Source organism: Dinoponera quadriceps, unplaced genomic scaffold (genome assembly GCF_001313825.1).
Source record: "Dinoponera quadriceps isolate SergipeBrazil2010 unplaced genomic scaffold, ASM131382v1 scaffold115, whole genome shotgun sequence".
Lineage (NCBI taxonomy): Eukaryota > Metazoa > Arthropoda > Insecta > Hymenoptera > Formicidae > Dinoponera > Dinoponera quadriceps.
Genome location: NW_014554511.1, coordinates 48,546 through 57,516, shown reverse-complemented (window position 1 = coordinate 57,516; position 8,971 = coordinate 48,546).

Sequence of the window (8,971 nt, the reverse complement as noted above, 5' to 3'; positions counted from 1 at the left end):
AGTGAAACGGTCGACAGATGTCGTAGAATTGCGTGTCGATATTTAGCAGGCGGTCTGATTTAAGTCGACCAAACGGCCGTCGTACGAAAGCGGCCGGCGTTGCCATTGTGCTGGCCATCCTTCTTACAGACCAGTCTCCTATTAAATCCCGCAGGGCCGGTTAGGCTCGCGAATGACAGGTTCCGCCGGCGCATTCGACTCGAAAAAAATCCGATTTCTCCGGCAAAACGTCTCACCGCCGTTGAAAACGACCAGCATAATTGGCGTAACGTGCGGCGTCCGCTTCCGTTTATAGGCCTAATCGCTTGTCGTCCAAATTACCATCGATTTCGGACGGACCGTGTGTCGTCATTATTCATCGTAATTGGAGAGGCCGTAATTGCAAGCATCTAGTCAGGAAATGATCCTCTTTCTAAAGGATTTCGTCCAGATAATGTTTGGCGGTCCGTCAGTTACTTTGTTAGAACTGCTGCCTGTTAATCTTCTCGTCGCCAGACGATAGGGAGCGCGTACTTATACATTAAGATATCAGGAAGATGTGCAACATAAATAACCGCAGCTGCGGCTTTCAAGAGAAATATATTGGTAGGAATAACAAAATTCACGGGGAAAAATAATTTAGTACAGAAAATTGGAGTGTGTTCCTAAGTATATCTAATACTTTGCAGATATAAACTCTTCTAACATAAAATGACTGCAGAAATCAACTTTTGAAATATTGGAAATAACCCCTATATTTATTTATTTGCAGCACAAAATTTGTCGTCTTACGAAATGATTTCTTTCTCTGTAGAAAATATGTAGAAAAGGAAGCTGTACAAAATCAAGAACCAATAAGATAATTTTACTACGTGGAAACAAGATATTATTATCACAATTAAAATAATTATAAACAACAAACGATTGAGAAAGGAAACAAATCATCGAGTTCAATGATCTTGTCGGAAGGAGTGTCTTTCGATATGAGTAATTGGCGTAAAAAAGAGATGTGTAATCTGCAGTAGAACGAGAGAGGGAGGGTAAGCGCGATGAAGCAATTTCCGCGAGAATCTGCCGGAGCTGACAAAGAGTGCGAGGCTTCGATCGCGCCCGGAGTAAACGCGGAGGTTGGTTCGTGTCGAGGGGATGCGCACGCTCGTTCGCTCGCGCACACCGGGACCCTATTACCCAGGAGATTATGGTAAAGTGACTAGCTGCCAGGGGTGGCGCAATTAGGGCGCCACGAAGATAGGAGATGGAAACGACGAGGAAGGTTGTCGAGGGTTGCAGGGGAACGTGTAGGTTTACACAGAGGGCGGACCGCGAAGCGCCTTAGTGGCGGTTTCGTCGGAATTGCTGTATACACAAGCGTGATGTACAAATACATGCACACGTATATTTTCGCTCGTCCGGACGTGTGTACCCGCTTCCAGAGAGGGATACTCACGGCGATTTTTCATTTTGCGACCGTCCGACAATTCGACGGTTACACTCGTACTCCGACGTATTGAGAGTAAAAAAGTGTGCAGCAGCATAAGAAATTATCGGATATTTGATTAAGGAAATGCCCGCATATTTTTGCCGGTAAAATACCGACTTCCTTCTACAAGTTTATATCATATTGATCGCACAGAATTAGAAATACTTTTACACAATAAAGATACGAGCGAATCGGTTTCAACATCTTTAGCTTATCAATTAATTTTGATGTCATTTATTACGTTTAAAAAGATATGAACGATTTGGAGAGAAATTTGTTCATAAAAAATGTAACGTGATCAGTGTTTATGTAACATAATCTTTTGATCGCCTCTATGTTCTATCAATGCTTGTCGATTTTGGCATTCTCTTAATAATAATAAACGAAAAACTAACGCTGAGACGATCACCTATTGTGACTGACTGACTGATGCAAATTATCCGAATATAACCAAACAGTATTCTCTCAGTTTCTTAGAGTAAAATTTCACTAACCTAGAGTGACAATCGAGTCATTCGGATTCAAGTAATTTTTCACTCATACACTCATATTTTCCACTCTGAATCGTCGAGTGAATGTATTCCACACAAGTATGTTAACACATTTAACACATCTTAACAAGGAGCTTTTATATAAAAAAATTTTTACTGTCTAAGCTTTAATGAAACATTCAATTTTTTCCAGCGTCAATACTTGTTTTGAGAAAAGTTTTCATTTCAACAAATTTAGGGAACGGTGTCTCCGAATGAAAAATTACCGTGGTGATGTTTTATTGTGACGTAACACCGGTGTAGCTTACAGTACTAAATTACCAAAGATGTAACGGTAGAGAAGGATCCAAAGATAAGGTGTATTTTTGCGATAACTTTGTAGAATTTACATGCAAGAGTCGAGTGCACAATCCCTCGAGCGAAACTTCGTTGCGCGAAAGAGTGAAGCGTTCTTCTCCTCCACGAGGAGATTCCGCCTCTCCCTCGCTCTCTAATTGACGATATACTCAATTACTACTAGAGACGGATTCTGCGTGCCTTCCACCGTTGTCAGATTTTCCGACCTGAATTTCTTCGCGCGCGCGCGCGCGCGATGGAGCGAGAACCTGCGATGTACGTGTAAAGCTTCCTAGTGTGTGTTCCCCAAAATAGGCGTGTCCGCACACGTGGACGGTGCGAGGATGTGTGCGTGACGAGGAGGCACGTCAGTCAGTCACTCGGACCCTTCTGTTCGGGGTGCATGCGTAATGAGGTCTCCGCGCCATTTCTCGCCCCCTTTTTATTCGCCTCCCCCCGTCAGGACTCGCCGGAGAATCCCTCCTACGATCCCTTATCCCGGACGCACCGCCGCCCTTTAGTCGACGATACCGAGTCAACCGAGGTGCGCTCGGGGAAATCCTCGTGCAAACACCGCGCTAGCAACTGCCAGCTTTACCTATGTAAACATCCTCCTCCTGCTTCTTCTCCGCTCTGCGCCTATGGAAATTCGATCTCCCGATACCGACCGAATTTGCATAGATGGAAGGAGGAATTATTTTTGCTCGCGTTTCACGAGATTAATCCCGCGGCGAAGTAGCGGGAGGTATTGCCGCGGAAAAAAAACGCCGGCGGGTGATTCTGCTGAAATATTCGTTGTTGTGAAAGAAAGAAAATTAATTGTGAAGAGACTAAAACAAATCTGTCGTGAATATTTTCGCGTTTCAGTGACACTTCAACAAATATCGCTAATGTAGCGAACAAATTCTCTACGTGTTGCAATCGAGGCCGTGAATCTCCGGTTAGATTTACTTCGATTCAAGATCTGATATTATTTGCCAATTATTTCATCCGTTTCGGTCCTCTCTCATGTTTGAAAAAAGGAAAAAAACCAATGAGATGTCATCGTGAGGCAAAAGTGTCGCACACTGACGAATGCGGATTGACAAGAAACGAACGTAAAGGAAAATCGATTGGTTACTTGGAACTTACCGAAATAATGATTCTACTGCATTTATATTTCTATTAGTGGCACCTTGATATCTCTGAACCGTTGGATAAATAATTCCACAAAAGACGTTCCGCGTAATCAACGTTGCGCTGCCATCACCGCGAACGAGTCTGCGCGGTCTAAAAAATAAAGAAACGAAAGGGACGTAAAAGCGCGGACGGCCGTCGTTTCAAGAGTTTTACTGCAAAGAGTTTTCCTGATGACAGGAAACATCGGTCATGCGCTCCCGCGTTTCACCCGCACGATGAGAGAGATGTTTAATATTTTAATTAATATAAAATTGATAACTACCCCGTTCATTTTCATAGTGCTTATAGCACGGTAGAGCGGATCGTCGGTGGCAAGCTCGCGTTATCCTTATTCCGTTTCTTCAAGTCTAATCGTAAAGTAAACATAATGTCACATATGCAGTACATATTTTGTTGTATACTTTGTTGTTATCGACAATTTTCCTAGCATTATAAATGTTATTTTTCTCTTTCATATACACCAAGAATTGGTTTTTTGGCTTCTGAGACAAATTTTTTTTATATACCTCCTTTTATCATTCTGTCATTTAGTTTTTTCACGACAGTCTTCCGAATTAAACAGCTGTTGTCAACAAAATCGATTATCGCGTTGTAATCAAATTGCCTCATTTGAAAGGAAAATCCCTGACTGAGGCCGAGTTAGAGAAACGTCGTTTTGCGCAGTAAAAACGTGAGCTTAAATGTATTTTCGATGAGAAACGTCGTACCAGCGTTTTCGATGAAAGGAGCCATTATTACATCGAATTCGTTAGAATTAGGAAAAAGTATTGTCCGGAATTCGTTAGAATTAAGAAAAGGTATTGTCCGGACGGCCGGTTGAAGATTTTATTAGGTATATCCCGAAATATCTAATCGACTAATAAACGGTGGAAGGAGGATATGTGGCCAAATATGTGGATTGACATGTCGACCATAACGAGCGAGCCATTATGGATTATTGGGGTCACGCGCATTCGATGCCATCCTCGATTATGGTTGTATATGATTGGCAATAAACTGTCAGAGCCGCTCTCGGTACAGCCGAGCCTCGTCGTTGATCGATCGGCTCCGTTCCGACACTTTCGGAAGCCATTCCGCCCTTCTCTCTCGGGCCCATAAGAGCCGTCAGAGAGCTAATTAACTATCCATCGTAGCGCAATTTCTTCGCTGAAAATAACGTCTTCTTGCATGCATTAATGAGCAATGATTTATATCATGAATTTTATATGATATAATTTTCCCACACGAAACAAGTAAATTCAATAAAATTAGGAGGAATAAAATCGTGATTATTTACTTTTGAAATCTAAAGACACGTCGTAAATATAATTTTCTGCAACTGGAAAAGCCTATAGAAGTGTATTCGCAAACTTTTCAGAATATTCATTAGTTACACCTTTTCAAACAACTGATTTGCTGTTATGAATTGACTGCACAAACATAATAGAAATAACTTTCCTTTTATATTCTCTGCGTTTTCACATTTCATAGAAATGTCGGGAAACATCGGAGTTGTGCTGCATAGAAATAAAGAAATGTCGTTTATGCACTGGATTGATCGTCGCCGGATGCAAATCCCATGATTTGGTATTTATGAAGCTTAAGTTTCGCGGAAAGAAAATTTAGAAAGCAACTGGTTCGACGATTAATCTGAAGAATCACCTCAAGAATATGCCATAAAATTAGTGAAAAGTATGAGTTACCAGATAATTTTTGATAATGGAGGCGACTGAATAAATTATTAATAATAAAAAATTACGGTTCTTATCAAATAATATGTGTGTACCTTTTCAATTCAATAATACAATAAATAGTTTCCGAGTTATGCCGGGCATGCTCTTATCAAACAGACTATACTTCCACAATTCATTTTTGTATATGATTTCAAACATTTGCAATATTTTTCCCATTTTAATGAAAACTATCTTTTTCACACTAAATATACAAACTTCCACACTAAATTTTCACATTAAATATATAAATATTAGTTTAGGATATGTATTTTTATATAACTGTGAAGCATTAGTTTGCAGGCTCTCTAATAGTTTCACTATCAAGGTGTTTTGTTTTCAAGTGAATCAGCTTCTACAGGATCAAGCCGAAAGGATCAAGCAAATATGACGTGCTGCCATCTAGGAACGAACCGTGGTACCATAATACGCAATCAGCTCAGGATTCATCATCATGAGAGTACGATTAAATGTTACACGAGCTTTGTCGATAACTTCAGACACGAAAAAATGTTGGAAGATAATTTCTGCGCTAGATAGAGAGACATGCCAATTGCGAGCCTGATACCGCGAATTACTTAGTTTAGGAATGCATTGATCATTATACGAGTATATATATAACGGTCCCTCTCGTGCTCGTTATGCGACCACGATGAATTTGTCTGCTTGCGAAATTTTATAGGAAATTTTATCGTACTGGATAATTGACTAAGTTTAGGCTGGAAAGGGGGACCGAAACGAACTTGGTAAGCGTCGATAACGTAGAGGCGATTCTCAAAATGTTATATTAATCATGCTACTCTTTTCGTACCTCGATATAGATCGATGGTAGGCACTCTACTTGGTGCCTCAACAAATGTAGATAATTTTCTGCATTCAGATTTCATCGAAAGAGATATAAATCCGACCGTGCAATCTCCCATGCTGCATCACAGACAATCAGTCAGCGGGACTGTAAAATCTTACAACTCGAAAAGTGACGAAAAAATACTTTCGTATAGTGTTTTGAAAAACCCCCGAGCTGAGCTAGAGAGAATGTGAAATGAAAAATGGGGGCTTAAGAAATTAAAGGTGACATGACTTTAACAACGCTATTGTCATATTTGATGCGTTATTTAAAACTCTACAACTTTTGTATGAAACTTTTTTTTTCAAAAATGCCTTGTTTTGCAAATATTCGACCGTATCTGGATTTTCTGACCATCCTTGATAAAAAAGATGTGTTCACAGTCATTATTTTCGTATATTTTTTATTGTAAAAGTTGCATACTTCTTGAAAAAAAATTACAATTTATTCCGCGTTCTCTCAATTTCTTTGAAATTTTTTTGACATTTTAAGTATGCCCTAGAGAAAAATTCTTTACTGATTGAAAAATTCTGACGATACTGACAATTCGTCGTCTTCACTTGGTTGGACGATCGGCGTCGGAGATCGTTCGCGGGCGCATTTATCTTCGGCAAGTGGCTTAACGTACACGGGAAATATCGTCGGAATAATGACGGGGAGCATCGCCGCCTTCGAGCGTGATCTTGCGAGAGAGAGAGAGAGAGAGAGAGGGAATTCTACTGTCCCATTTCTTGCGTATCCTCGGCATAGCGATGCACGAGCCGCAATGACGAATGGCGAACGTTTAAAGTGAACGTCGGTTACTCTCAAGAAGCGACAGCACGAATGAGGTACCGGTTTGAGTTGCGGCTTCCGCAGTGGGCACCGGTAAAAAATTCAATCGATAGAGACTACCTGGTGGTCGATATTAACGACCGGCAATCGAGAGAGGGTCGCTGTGGCGAGTACGTGATTATTCAGCGGAGGAGAAGAAGATGAAGAAGAGGCGGAGCTACGTTGAAGATAGTCAGATGACTTCTCAGGACGTTCTTAATCCGCGAAATAGGTTTGTCGTGGGAATATCGATTGACTTGCTCCGAGTTGAGCTAGAAAGAAGAGCTTTAAATTTCGAGCATCTCAAGTATCGGAAGAAAAATAAAAGAAGAATCCTCTCCATCTAGAAGAACAAAAGAATCTAATTCATGAGTAGTGTATAAATATTTTACAGAATGATAAGGGACGCGCATTCTCTCTGCTCCCTCCTTGCATTGTTGCCCTTTCCTCGGGTGCTTGCACAAATGATTAATTTCAGACTGGGAAGGCGTCGTCATTCGCCCCCTGAAAAAGAAGAACGAGAGAATCGTATACGCGCGACGGAAGGAAGAAGGAAGGGCAAAAAGGAGATGACGAGTCTATGCGCTGATACGACGCCCGGACTGATGCGAACGATGCATCTGGGAAATTAACGTTGAAATATGGGCTTGGGTGAACGATATGCGGCGTTCGAGCGGGACGAACAAAATGCAGGAAGCTCGCTTGAAGAGCTGGATCGTGCAGAAGTCGCCAAGGAAGGCTGGAGAATGGGAGAGGGGAAGTTGTTACGGGATCGATTAATGAATCGTCCGGTGAAATAGTACGGTGGCGAGAATACTGGCGCGGCAAATTGGATAAAGAGTTGAAAGAATGAGTGATCGAAGAAAAAGGCCGCAATGTAACGATCGGAAAACGAACATGAATGAACTTTGTTATCGCCTCGATCGCGAATAAAACTTCAGTCGCTTCTTCTTTTGTTTCCCCTCACAGTGCTCGGATTTTTATCATACCAAAGAAGTGTAGGAACAGAATAAATTTGTCCCACCGTGTTTCATCGATCTCGCTTCGCCGAGATCATTTACCTCTTGCTTCAATTAATTGAACCATTGGTAAATACAAGTCAAGGAGGGTGTCGAGATTATTTTCCTCTCTCCTGATAAAATCACACCCACTCTCTCGATGAATTTTCTTCGACGGAATAAAATTTCGATTAACAAGCGACAAAACAGCTTCCTCGGCAACTGAGCGGAGAAGGATTAAGGATATACGAGAATAAGAGTGAAATAGAGAGAAAGAGGAGATACGCGGGATGATAGTGAGATATGTCTAAATACATAACCATGACATGTGATGGACGTGTTGCGACCCCGGTCTACGGGGGTCTCAACGAGCGGGAACCGAAACGGAGCCCGCGCGCGGCCACGGAGCCGCGGCACCCCGCTACGTGCTATGCATCAACACCCGGGATCCATCCCATTATACCTCATCAAAACAACAAACACGCCTTCCACGCTAAACCAACATCCTTTTGTTCCTATCGAAACCCGTGTATCCATCAGGATCGCCGGCGCGAAGAATACATGTCAGTGACGCGATCTCTTCCGCGGGGGGCCCGCAGGTAGGAGGACTTCGAGATCTCGTGAAATGTTATTAATGTTGCCAGGTCAGAGGGATAAGCACGCTCGGGAAACGCGTCCTGTAGATTTGTACCTGTCTTCGTCTCGTCTGATCCGACTTGTTCTGTGCAAGAGACGGAACAACGAAAGACGTTGATTCGTGAAAAGCGCATGCTGTGATATAAATAATTCGGCTGTTTCGTAACACCGAGAAGGAATGTTAAGGTACTCATCTACCGCTCAGGGCGAGCGATGGGAAAATTGGCTTTGGAATTTTTGGGGTGAAATGCTTCTCATTTTTCATCGACCGATCGCTTAGTCAGTTACCATTTCGGCGACACAAACGGCTTTATACTATTTCCGACGATTTATAAGGTCAGAAAGTGTAGTCGATAGCAACGTAAACATAATAATGATTCAGAAAAATTGTTTCCGAGAGAAATGTAATTGTCAAAGAAATGGAAATATAGTTCGAGAACCACTTTAACGGAACAATATTATATAGTGTATCGATTTTTATTTTTTTATTTTTTTTGAAAAAA